The sequence below is a fragment of the Protopterus annectens genome, chromosome 1.part1 (genome assembly GCF_019279795.1).
Source record: "Protopterus annectens isolate FY-2018-M chromosome 1.part1, PAN1.0, whole genome shotgun sequence".
Classification (NCBI taxonomy): Eukaryota; Metazoa; Chordata; order Ceratodontiformes; family Protopteridae; genus Protopterus; species Protopterus annectens.
The window spans coordinates 1732285962-1732300171 of record NC_056726.1 but is presented as its reverse complement, the minus strand read 5'-3'; the positions used below and the strand labels follow the sequence as shown (position 1 = coordinate 1732300171).

The following is a 14210-nucleotide window of genomic DNA, read 5'->3' as shown; positions in this document are numbered from 1 at the left end:
TCCCTTAAATCTGCTAGTTCTCTCCTCCCCTGAACTTTTACTAGCTTATTAGTCAAGCACTTTACCAGATTTCTTGAAGCAATTATTGTAGCACACAAAAGTGCTACCAGCACTAAACACTCTACAAGGAAACAGCTCCAGTACTCATTATTAATGCCCACCCCTCCAGGCATGTCTAAAAGTCAGTTCCCTGTGCTTTCTCATATTAACCTGGTGAAATTGGGCATCCTGAGGCAATGTAGCAACTGCCTCATGTACACCGACAACCCTCTCCTCTTACCTCCCAACACTCACACTTACGAGAGATGCACTTATATATACAAACTGGAAGCCATGCACTCTCCAGCCAAGAACAGAATAGCTGGTCAAGAGGAGAAGGTTAACACTTGCACCACACCACATGGAAAACACAGCCCTCCAGAACACACACCAGCAGTGCCTTTACATAAAAACACAAACCACACATCCACCTTTGCAGAGGCTCTCAATAAAAATCTACCCAAACAGCAGAGACCTCCAAGGCACAAATGCACTCAACCACCACAACACAACACTACTCACGAGACACACAACTCTCCTAAACAGTGTGCGACTCAACAAAAGCCCCTAAAGCAAAACAGCATGCCCAACACAGTACTCATAGGTGACTCGACAGTGAAGCACACTGATGTCCCACTCACTAGGTTGAATAAGGAGAAAGTAAAAGTCAGCTGCCTGTCAGGCACATAACACATGCACTCCAGTCCCTCAACAACAGGTACAAATATGACTCTGTCATTAAACATCTGGGGGTGAATGACCAGATACGTACCTTCCAGGACTACATGAAAAGAAATATGGAGGCGCTCTCGGATTATGTAGCCCAGGCGGGTATGACCCTAGCCCTGAGCAGCATCTTACCATCACCCAGAATGATACCACAGTACAAGCAGAAAATGATTGATTTCATTAATTGGCTACGTTTCTGGTGTCATTCTAAGGGGATCAAGTATCTGTCTGCCTGGGATGACAGGATTCACAGACCTTGATGCTTTGCCAAAGATGGCCTGCATCTGTCACCCCTGGGCTTCCGGATACAGGCCAAGGTTCTTGCCACCCCTATAGTGCCTTTCTTAGGTGGTGCTCAAAAGATGAAAATTACCATTGTAACAGCTACAAACAAAAGCAATCTGAGGGTCATGCTGCTCAATGCTAGAAGTCTAAATCTCAAAATGCACTTGCCCGAAGCACTCCTTAAAATGGAGAACATTGACATTTGTGCCATAACAGAGACCTGGTTCAAGGCAGCAGAAAGCACACCTACCACGCAATAACTCATTTCATATCTTTTGGCCCCAGAACTTGGACCAAAGCTGCAAAGGCAGTGGTGTTTCCCTATTCATAAAAGATGTGCACACCTCTAGACTGGTAGCACAACATAACGCATCTGAGATACTTCAGGTGCAGCTTACATTGGGCAACAAGACAGAGATTCAGGTCGTTGCCTGCTATAGGTCCCCAACCATGTCCCAAGACTCGCACTCCACGTTCCTAAGCACCCTGCAAAATATTAGGGTCCAACCTAACATTCTCATACTGGGCGACTTCAACCACCCCTCTATTAACTGGGAAAAATACTCGTGTACCAATATTCTTGCTCAACATTTCCTGGAATTAATTCCAGTGCCCTGGACCAGCTCGTTCTTACCCCCACTAGAGGTAGCAACATCCTTGACCTGTGCATTACTAACATGGGTGACCGTTGCTCTACACTAAGTCAACTCTGCCATGGTTAGATCTGACCACAAACTAATCACTTTAGAAATCCACATCCCTCCCACCCCTGGCCACAAAGGTAACCACCATGAAAAACTTCTCCAAAGCTAACTCTGGACTCCTAAAAACAGAAATGGCTAACTTCACGGCACCCATGCAAATGGAGAATAGTTGCATGACTGATGAATCATACACAAATGCACTGTACGAACACATACACAAATGCATGGATCTCGCCATATCCAATAGAACCAAGATGCTCTCCGCCAAAAAAAGGAAGCCAATCTGGTGGTTCCCTGCCATAAACAAACTCTATAACAGGAGGAGGAAACTGGTGTAGAAAAAGGTGAAGTCCCAAGACTGGAAAAAATCCCTTATCAGCCTCAACCAAAAGTTGAGATCTCTCATCAGATCCTCTAAGCTATCTATGAAAACAGAATTGCAGCAGATAGTAAAGACAACCACAAGGCCTTCTATAGTTATGTAAAGAATCTCCACGACAATACTCAGAGATTTGATCTGAGCTACTGCACAATGGTATGTGCTATACCGAGCCAACAGATATTGCCAATATACTGGCTGACAGATTCAGTGCCAACTTTACCTCCCCCCAAAGGACCACTCAGAATACCAGTAGCTTGCCGCCAACTTTACCCCCCCCAAAGGACCACTCGGAATACCAGTAGCTTACCAGACAACCAGTATTACTGTTGCACAGGTTAAAAAAGCACTGTCCAAGGCCAAGAATACAGCTTCTATGGGACCTGACAATATCCCTGGCTGTATTCTACATTAACTACAGAGTGAACTGGCACCTCAGCTACGTGCCCTGTTTAATCACAGCCTCACCTCATGCTTTGTCCCTACCAAATGGCACACTGCTACAGTCATCCCTCTCCACAAAGGAGGATTGACTAGAGATCCTGAGAACTATCGTCCCATTAGCCTGATGAGTCTGATATGCAAAGCTGGGAACAACATCATCATGGACCAAATAAACACGGATATAGGGAATCTCCAAAATCTGGATCCCACACAGTTTGGTTTTGTGAAGGGTAGGTCATGCCTGCTCAAGTTGGTCAACTTCTTTGAATTAGTCACCAGAGCTGTGGGTGAAGGCAACCGCCCTTGATCTGGCCAAGGCCTTTCATACCATTTCCCACTAAGTAATCCTAGAAAAACCCACTAAGCTAAGCATCCACCCCTGTATCACTATGTGGGTTGCAAACAGGCTCACAGGTTGAACCCACACACTGTGAAATTAGCTGTCTCCAAATCAGACTGCCGACCAGTTACAAGTGGAGTCCCACAGAGTTCGGTCCTGTACCCTCGCCTGTTTGGCATCTACTTCTCTGAAGTCAAGGTCAACACGAAGGGGCACTGGCTGACAAAGTTAGCAGACAATTGCAAGTTGGGAGCTATTATTAACTTTTCAAGTGATGTTGACATCCTGCAGAAAGGTCTCACCGAGACTGACGACTGGTGTCAGAACCATGGCCTTAAGCTCAATGCCAAAACCATCATCCCCATTGGGAAAAATCCAGTTCCCATGAATTACCACATCGATGACAGTCCACTGAACACAGACAGCGTTATAAGAGATCTGGGAACACAGGCTGACAGCAACCTCTCTTTTGACCACCACATTACCACTGTGGTCGGAAAGTCCTTCTATGTGGCACATCTCATTACTAAGGGTTTTGCTTCCAGGCAGAAATAGGTCATTGTCTCCCGCTACTCTTCCCTCATTAGCCAATCATAGAGTACAATGCACCATTTGGCCTGTACCTCACTAAACACCTGCAGCAACTGGAGAGGCCGCAAAAGTACCTCACAGAGAGGATTCTAGACCTTAAACATTTGTCCTATATGGTCAGACTCAAAAAACTCCAACTATTCTCTGTCTCATATCGCCTACGTAGAGACTATCTCTGCTTGACTTACAAAGCCATGTCTGACCAGCTCTGTTAGAAATGCTACATCTAAAGATATCCCAATCCCTCTGCACCACACGCTCCAGAGACCTCAACCTCATTACCACAATCAACAGAACACGCTGGAGGGACAGGTTCATAACCCAGAGACTGCCCATGCTATGGAATATACTTCCATACATGCATAGCAGAGCACCTCAGTGGCCCTCCTCAAGATAAATCTTGCTGTGTTGATGGGAAATAGAAAATTCACCCCAGGGATCACTTCAGTCGCTGTACTCAACAGAGGTACTGGGAACTAAGGTCAGATGGCATGATGCCAGGGTAATCCTATGGGCTAGGCTTGTAAAGGCTCCAGGGCCATTAGCCTAGTACACACCTATGAACCTATTGGTGCTTGCGCATGCCTGGTGTTTGTGCTTACTTGCTCGCAAGGAAGAAGGCTTCACTTACTTAAATGCTCAATTTTTGTGCATCTGCATACCTGGATATAGAACTAAAGTGGTTGCTGGGGTTAATGTTTTAATTTTGTGTGTATGCATACTTCAACATAGGGGTCACTTGGGTAAATAGTTAATTTCGATGCTTGCACATGCCAAAATATACTAATGAGGACATTACTCAGGTAACTGTTTCATTTTTTGAACTTGTGCAAGGTTCAACGTGTTACTCAAGGAATCGCTTAGGGAATTGTTTCATTACAGTACTCGGGCATATAAGTGAAGAGTTATCTGGGATGTACCCTTTATTTCATAGTTTCAGCATACTCGGACATATTACTGAAGGTGTTCACCTGGGTAACATATTCATTATATTGCCTCTGCATAGTTTGACTAATTACTGAGGGTATGACTGGCGTAAAAGGCTCATTTTGATGCTTGCACATGTCTACACAATTTCTGAAGAGATTGTTTGGGTAATTGTTTCTTTTCTAGTGCTTTTGCATATTTGCACATATGACTTTATGGGTTCACTTGTGGAAATGTTTCATTTTTGTACATGTACATACTTGAACATATTACTTCTGGGCTCGCTTGGATAAATGTTTTAATTTGGTGCTTGTGCATACCTGGCATATAATTGAAGGATCCTTAAGGAAAATGTTTCACTGTTGTGTTTCTGTATGCTGGGACATAGTCATGAAGGGTTCACTTGATTAATATGTCATTACTGCAGTCATCTTTACTTCAACACATTAGTGAAGGATTGCTTAGGTATATGTTTTGTGTTGATATTTGTGCTTACTTGCACATATTAAAAATGGGGTCACCTATTTTCCTCTGCACCTCTGCAGAGCTAAATAGACCACTTAAGTGGTTGCTGTGGTGCCTGCTGTATTTCAGTATTTCTGCTTACTGGTACACATTATTAAAAAAGGGGTCACTCCGGTATATGTTTGCTTGGTGTTTGCGCTTACTTCAACAAATTAAAGAAGGGGGTGCTTACTTATTGTTTACTTATATATCCAAGTAGGCAGAAGCACAGAAAAGCCAAGTAGTTGCTGTGGTTATTCTCTTAATTTTGTGTTTCAGCTTAGTTCAGTATATTAATGATGGGACCACTTGGCTCAATGTGTCATTTTTGTGGTTCTGCATACTTGCACATAGTACTTTTGGGCATCACTTTGGAAAATGGTTAATTTTGTTGCTTGGATATGGCTCGACATATGACTAAAGCGATTGCTTGGGTAACTGTTCCGCTGCTAACACTTGTGTGTGGTTGCACATATTAATGAAGGCCTCGCTTGGGGAACTCTTTCATTTTGGTACTTGTGCATAGATGGGCATATCACAGTCTGTCTCACCAGGTGAGATGCTACATTTTAGTGCTTGTGCATACTGTGAGAGCCAGTGAAGCATTTGATGTAGGAAGTCAGCCATTGCTGTGTCAGGGGAAGTGCTTGTGCAAAAATGGTCCGACTGCAGTATTGATCATTGGGCAAAAGAGTTCATGTCATGACAGTCTTGTGCTTGCTCATACTTAGCTACACTATTGACGGGGTTGCTGACAGAAATACCTTCTCATGTGTCATGGAACTCCTGTCTGCTTAACAAGGCAATCTTTTGATGGGAATGAGTAAACTCCATACTGATTCTTGGAACAGCCTAACATATAATGGCCTTCAGATTGCTGATTCTGGATTTACTGTGATCAATTCATGGCTTGCCTTTGTGCATGATGAGGACTGCTTATATCCTCTCCTCCTCTGCCACATAGCCAGTTTTGCATCTACTAATGAATGACCAATGAAGGGTATTTTACAGGTACAATTCCAGCAGTTGTCAAAATGTTATGTTGCCAGGCCCACGAAAGCACTGCTCAACCTTAGATACTGCTGTATGGACTTGTTCATGGGACAGTTTGAGGCAGCATACACAATAGTACGTTAATCCGTGGCATGTTGTCATATGGATGTTCTGGGCAGGTAGGTCTATGGGGGTTGGGAGAGTGGCTTAATGGCTAAGGTGTTTGCCTTACAAACACAAGGTGCAGGGTTTGAGTCTCACAAAGGATAACTGGCCAGGCTTAAAATGGCTCGCAGGGGCAGTTAGCCTAGTACTAAACTATGAACTATGAACCTAAACTATCAAATTAGATTCTCTGATAGTTTGTTTTATGCATTTATTTACTGTTACTTTAATTACCATTGGTTTACTGGGTTAGTCTGACGGGACACAGGGTGACCATATTCAGCGGAGGCCCAGGGAGAAAAGCTACGGATACATTTTAAAAAAAAATTATAAAAAATAACAACAGTAATAAATTATATAAACAGAGCTATTTTGTATAAAGAGCATAGAACATATAAAAGGAGTAAAATAAGAGTTTTACAAATGATGCAGCATACAGTGATTAAAATATTGCGAAACTAATTAAACAAGATATTTATACAACAAATATACAATTGCTTGAACGTAAATTCAAAAAGAAGTTTCCATACACAAACAGGGTCATAAACTAGAAATCTTAACTATAAAGGTGGGCTAAACACCTTGTACACAGTACTATGCACTACGTGAAACTACACAGTACACCTGTGATCTAGGGATGTTGAGTCAGTAACAGGTGAAATTAGTATGGTTCTGTACAGGAACATATCCAAGTTCTTAATAGGAGATCTTTTAGTACGGATTTGAAAATGTGTACTATTTAGACCTCTAATGTCAGGGGGTAGAGAGTTCTAGACCTTAGCAACTGCATAGGAATAAAGAGATTTGCCAGAGCTATTTAAGCAATTGGCAACAGTCAGTTGGGCGGTATTGGAAGATCTTAGTTGGCATGCAGTATTGTGGAAGGTGAACAGACCAGAGAGGGCAGGTATTTTATCTGATTGGTATTGCAGTTGATGAGTCAGGAGAAGTGGATTATATTTTAGTAGGTTAATGCAGTTCTAACCATCTTAGTTGTCTTAGGTTGAGGCAACTGAGTGGCTATCAGCTCTCTGACTAGGTGTTATCCAAATGAATTAGTTCTGATCATTAGGTGAGTATGGAAATATTCTATGACTGCTACAAAACATGGCGAATTTTATTATCTGAAGGCAGATTTATGTGTGTGTGTGTGTCTGTGTATTGTGTGCATACAAATGTATATAAACAAAAAATATAGCAAGATGTAGACATATACATCTTCACCTAGTTATATAAATATATAAAATTACATAGTTAATTAGAGAAATAGACGTGGAAAGATGTGTTTAATCAAGACAATTACCACAATCACATAACTTAATTTATTTATCTGTTGCTGTGAGTATGGATAAATAAAAATACCTACCTGCACCATGTATACAAGACTGTCCAGTTAATATTTAAGGTTATAGTTATAATAGTAAATAGGCACATTTCTGTTTATTTCTGTATAATCTTCCGTGTGAAGATGCAGTGTTTGGCAGTGGGTGAATGACTTGCATACCTCTTTGTGCTGCCCCTGAATTGACATTATCCGCATTGCTTACCATCACATTTCTGCCATGTCCTTGTACAGGTTGATGCAAGTAAATGTGGTTTATAATCTTTCAGTCGTTTGGGGAAATGTTTCATTTCAGTACTTGTGCATACCAGGAAATATTACTTAAGGGCTCCTTTGGAAATGTTACATTTTGGTGTTTGTTCAAACTGAAACATATAATGGAAGGCTCCTTAGAGAAAATGTTTCATATTTCTCCACTTCCACCCCATTCACATCATGATCTTTCTTTCCTTTGATGTTACATACAGAACAGATCCTGAAGCACTATTAACACACTGTGGGGGGGGGGGGGGGGGGCATGATTACCTGTGTGAGAACTGCCAACACATTACGCTTTGGCAAACTTTTTCTTCCTTTGTTTCAAAAATTAAACAAATTCATTTACATAGCAGTCCCGATGTCTGCAGTTGCCTTTCATAATGAATGACTCCTCCCTTCCTAGTGTAAGCAAAGAGGTTTCACTGTTATTCAGTTGGTTCTACGCATGTCTTTTCTGCTCCCCTTTGCAGTAATGAGATGTCAACTGCTAGATTTAGAGTTAGTAGTGTAATGCTTTGCAGCAAATATATTTACATGCAATGTCTGCCATTCAGTCTTATGCTTCTAACTACATTTTTTCAGCTCCACACAATGTTTTCCATTGTATTACACCACTGCCTTTGCATATACATGTGGCGACTCCCTGCATCTTTGACACTAAACTAATTTGTGGTTTATTTTGGATAAATGAGTCCTGCACAGCATGCTCAGTGTAGTCAATTGTCATTGCCACAGTGCAATCAATAGTTTTCTATCTCATATATTTTTTAACTTATTATGAATTTCTGTCTCCATATCTATGTGCAGTGGATATAAAAAGTGTACATACCCCTGTTAAAATCCCTGGTTTTTGTAATATAAAAAACGAGACCACAATAAATTATTGCAAAATGTTTCCTACCTTTGATGTGACCTATAACATGTACAACTGAATTGAAAAACAAACAAAAGTGTTAATGGAAAAAAATATAAACAATAAAAAACATATAATAAGCTGGTTGATAAATGTGCACACCCTTAAAGTAATACTTTGTTGAAGCAGCTTTTGATTTAATTACAATATTCAGTCTTCTGGGGTATGAGTCTATCAGCATGGCACATCTTGACTTGGCAATATTTGCCCACTCTTCCTTGCTAAAGCTCTCCACATATGTTAGATTGCAAGGGCATCTCTTATGCACAACCCTCTGCAGGTCAGCCCACTGATTTTCTATTGTGTTTAGGTCTGGGCTCTGGATGGGCCATTCCAAAACTTGAAATTTCTTATGGTGAAGCCATTCTTTTCTTTATTTGGACGTAACCTTGGGGTAGTCATGTTGAAAGCTGAAATTCTTCATCTTCAGCTTTCTGGCAGACACCCAAAGGTTTTGGGCCCAAAGTGACTGTATTTGCAATGGTTCATAAATCTCTCCATCTTGTAGTAAAGCCCCAGTTCCAGCTGAATAAAAGCAAGCCCAATGCTTGATTCTGCCATCACCATGCTTCACCGTGGGGATGGTTTTCTTTTCCTGATGCAAAGTGTTGTTTTTGAGCCAACTGTTTCATATCGTTAGTTGTTCATACACAGCGATATTAATGAAGGGGTCACCTGTGGAAATGCATCATTTTTAACTCTTGTGCATACTGACACCATATCCAAAAAGGGGTTGATGTAGGAAATAAATTCATGGTGTGTCAGGGCAGTTCTTCTGCATACATGATCATACTCCTGTAGTGAGCACTGGCCAAAATAACTAATTTTGTGACATTGCAGGGAATGCTCATAATTGAGACAAACTCATGATGCTCTTGCTGATCGAAATCATTTGGTTTTGTGTCAAGAAAAGTACAGTTGTGTACACCTACCATAAATGTAGATGTTCGAGTGTCTTCACTGTTGCAGTCATAACTGTAGGGTGCTCCTGCCGGCAGGCAGCCCGAGGTCGGCCAGAATTTGAAAGTCTGGGTCCGGCGTCGGCTGTACCAGCAAGTACCCTGACGTCAGAACGTGGAGGTATAAAGCTGACAGCCGACGCCATCCTCTCCAGCCTTGCTTGCCCCAGATGTCAGAAGTCCCCAATAACCCAAAAGGTGTCCAAAAAGGAAACACAAATACACCACAAAAGAAGTGGAAGAGAGAACAGACAGGAATAAGAGGGGATTGGTGGGAGGGAAACACCGACTGCAACAGTGAAGACACTCGAACATCTACATTTATGGTAGGTGTACACAACTGTACTATGTCCTTCGTGTTTCACTGTTGCAGTCATAACTGTAGGGTAGAATCCCAAAGCTGTGAATGAGGGAGGAGGTTATGCAGAAGAAGGGGCAGCTAGAAGACCCTGCAAAACAGCAGAGGCAAAGCCTGCCCTAGACTTCGAATACAGAGGGAGATTATAGTGCTTGGAAAAAGTATGCACTGAACTCCAAGTGGCAGCTTCCAAAATGACCTTGGTAGGAACTCCTCTGAGAAAAGCTGCTGAAGTGGCAGCTGCTCTAGTAGAATGACTTCTAACAGTACCTGGAATCTGTTTCCCATAGTGAGAGTAACAAAACCTTATTCCATGAGCAATCCATTTCGAAATAGTTTGTTTTGAAATAGCCTTACCTAGAGAACTGGAGGCATAAGAGATAAGCAATTGATCAGATTTTCTGAAATCTTTAGTTTTGTCCAGGTAAAATTGTAGTTGTCTGTGTACGTCCAATGAATGTAAGATCCTTTCCTCTTTATTCTGAGGATTTGGAAAGATGGTAGGAAGGTGAATTGTCTGATTTAGAGCCACTTTCGAAATCACCTTAGGCATAAATGTAGGATTGGTCCTCAAGGAAACTCTGTCTTGGTGGAAGATAATATATGGTTCCACAGCCATGAGAGCTTGCAACTCTGAAACCCTTCTGACAGAAGTCAATGCTAATAAAATAGCTGTCTTCCAGGATAAGAACTTGATATCCGAAGCCGCAGCAGGCTCAAAAGGAGGCAAAGTAAGTTTCTCCAAGATAAAATTAAGATCCCAAGCAGGAACAGGAGGAGTTCTGGGAGGTCTTAAATTCTTAGCCCCTCTCAAAAATTGTCTCACCAGCTGGTGAGAAAAGATGGGAGGATCAGTGTTGAAATGAGCCGAGATAGCAGAAGCATGAATTTTGATGGATGAAAAGGAGAGGCCTTTAAGCAAAAGGTCTGAGAGGTAAAGTAAAATGGAGGACATATCAGGCAAAAGAGGGTTAGAACCTCGGTCCTGCATCCAAATACAAAATCTTTTCCATTTAGAAGCATAAGATTTCCTAGTGCTAGGCCGCCTAGCTTCTAAAAGAACATCCAAAACTTGTTTGGGAAGAGCAGAAGGAATCAAAGGCCCTTGTAGAGCCAAGCTGCCAGGCATAGAGTCTTGATTTGAGAGTGTAGAATCTGACCCTGATGTTGGGACAGAAGAGAAGGGATCAGAGGTAGAATCCAAGGAGGTTCCAAGAATAGGTGTTTTAAAGTTTGACACCAAAACTGCTGAGGCCAATTTGGAGCTATCAGAATGATAATCTTGGGCTTGTCCTGTTTTATTTTCAGTAACACCAGAGGCAGAAGAGGAAGAGGAGGGAAGGCATATCCCGAAAGATTCCTCCAGCTGAATGACAGGACATCCACTTTCCAAGCTGTTTTGTGGAAGGACCTGGTGCAAAAGAGAGGCAACTGATGATTGAGATGGGATGCAAACAGATCTATCTGAGGACAACCCCAAACTGCAGTAATCTTGCCGAATAAGCTGGGGTCCAGCATCCATTCGTGAGGATCCAAAAGGTTTCTGCTTAGGCTGTCTGCTAAGAGATTCTGTTTTCCTCGAATGAATTGAGCTTGAAGATGCAGATTCAGATTTAGAGCCGTGTCCCATAAATTCATGGCTAGTCTGCAAAGGGGGTAAGAGTGAGAGCCCCCTTGCTTGTTTATGTACCACATAACTGTGGTATTGTCTGTACGAATCAGAAGAGGCCCTGGATTCAAAAGATTCTGGAAGGCTAGAAGGGCATTTTGGACTGCCAACATTTCCTTCAAGTTGATGTGCCAGAGAAGATGCTTCTTTTTCCAAGAGCCCTGCTGGCAAATATCTAGAAAATGAGCTCCCCAAGCATACTCCGAAGCGTCCGTGGTTATGATCTGAGAAGGCTGAGGCAGACGAAAGGGATTCCCTTCGTTTAAGGCGCAAGCCCTGGACCACCAAAGGAACTCCTTTTGGAGGCAGGGAATCAGTGGAATCATTGTGTCCAGACTGTGGTAATGCTGTGACCATACACTCTTTAGGTACCATTGAAGTTTTCTCATATGAAGCCTTGCATTTGGAATCAACAGGATGCAAGAAGCCATGCAGCCCAATGCCTGCAGGAATTTCCTTGCAGTGAGCTGAGTTAAAGTAGCCAAGGTTTTGAAAATTGAGGCCAGCTGTAATTGTTTTTCTGGAGTGAGGAAGGCCCTTTGCAAGCTTGTGTTTAGAAGAGCTCCCAAAAAGATCATTTGCTGAGAGGGGATCAAATGTGACTTTTTTGTGTTCACTGAAAATCCCAGTAGAAGGAGAAGACGTTGAACAAAATGCAGATGCTGAAGTAAAAGGTCTTTGCTGTCCGCCTGAATAAGGCATTCGTCCAGATAGGGGTAAATTTGAATCCCTTGGAGTCTGCAATAAGCCACTACTGGAGCCAGGCACTTGGTAAAGACTCTGGGCGCAGTAGATAAACCAAAGGGCAGTACAGAGAATTGAAAGTGTCTCGAACCTGCCTTGAATCTGAGGTATTTTCTGCGTTCCTGCCTGATCGGAATGTGTAAGTAGGCTTCCTTTACGTCCAATGTCACCATCCAAGCATCCTGGGAGAGCACTGGAAGAAGTTGTTGTAGAGTAAGCATCTTGAATTTTGGAATTTCCAGAAAGGTGTTTAATACTGAAAGGTTCAGAATAGGTCTCCATGAGTTTTGTTTTCTTGGAACCAGAAATAGTCTTGAGTAAAAACCTTTTCCCATCTCTGAAAGTGGAACAGGCTCTATGGCTCTCATGGCCAATAAAGCGTCCACTTGATTTAAGGCCTCTGACCATTGATGTTTTGGCAGATCTGGCCAACCGATAGACCTTGGCAGAGTATGAAAGTGAAATTTGTAACCTCTTAAAATCACGTCTAATACCCATTTGTCTTGAGTAATACGAGTTCAATTTCGGTAGAAAAGAGAAAGTTTTCCTCCGAGAGGGGCTTCCAGGCAAAGAGGACCTGTAGCCCAGCAGAGAGAGTCATTGGGTCTGCTTCCTTTGTGATTGAGATCTGTCTTCTCCCCTTCTAGGTGATGAAGCAGTCCATTGTCTGGACCTGTAAGAGGCCTGAGCCTGAGCCCGACCTCTGGAGCGTCTATATCTTCCCCTTTGAGGCCTGTCAGACGTGGGAAAGGACCAATTTTTGGAGGGCCAATTTCTAGAAAATCTAGGGGGCTGAACTTGTAAGAAATCTTTAACAGTCTGCATAGATTTCGCTTTATCCTCCATCTTTTTAATAACCTCCTCAGCTTTAGAACCAAACAAAACATCATGCTGAACAGGGGCATCTAACAATTTAGCCTTAACTTGCTCAGGTAAATTCTGCTCTCGAAGCCAAGCATGTCTCCTGATAACAGTACCAGAGGCTGCGGCCCTACAAGAAGCCTCCAAGGCATCAAAACCACAATGTAAACTATGTTTGCTAACTTGTTCATTTGCATGCAGTACATATTGTAATTCCTTGTCCTCTGCACATGCAGGAAAGGAAGAAAGTTTTTGTTTTAAAACAGACAAAAGAAATTGCTGATACTTGAACATATGAAACTGGCAATTTAAAGCTCTTATAGAAAGAGTAGCAGAGGTATACACCTTTTTGCCCCATCTGTCCAAGGCCCGAGAATCCTTTTCAGAGGGAATAGGATTTTTAGATGAAGTGGCCTTAGCAGCCTTGGAACCCTGAGAAATAGTTTCAGGATCTGCAGAAGGGTTCTTGAACAAAAATTGATGGGAATCAGGAACTCTGTAAAATCTATCCGGCTTAGAAGGAGCAGGCAGAAAGGAATCAGGATTCAGGTTAGCTTCAGAGAAAGCATCATCCACAATATCAAGAACAGGAGGAATAGCCAAAGATCTGTGTTGTGGGAGAAGGAGAAATTCCCTAAGTCTCTTCTTGGAAGCAGAATAATCCTGACCTTCCCAATGAAAATGCTCTCTCATCTCATGCAGGGTTTCCCCAAAAGAAAAATCTTCAGGGGGAGAAGCAGAGGGAATAGAGTCCTCTGCATCAGAATCCTCATAAGGAGGAAAAGAATAATCCTGGTCAGAGGAAGAGACTGAAGACACAGAAGCCTGATCAGAGGAATCATAAGGAATATCCTGTCTAGGCCTTTTGTCAGGAGGAGGGTGAGAACCCCTAATCATAGTAAGCAAATCTTCAGCAATCCTTAATAATTGCTTCTGGGTCTTGGGAGTTGAATCCGAAGAAGCTTGAGAAGGAACCCTTGGCTTAACAGGAGTCTTTGACTTTGCC

The 14210-nt window shown here is 42.4% G+C and overlaps 1 protein-coding gene across 2 annotated transcripts in view; it reads right to left on the bottom strand.

Annotated features, from left to right (window-relative positions):
* DHDDS (dehydrodolichyl diphosphate synthase subunit) overlaps window positions 1-14210 on the bottom strand; it is a 1104913-nt gene that overhangs the window by 1066613 nt on the left and 24090 nt on the right. The gene's annotated exons all lie outside the window — the stretch shown is intronic.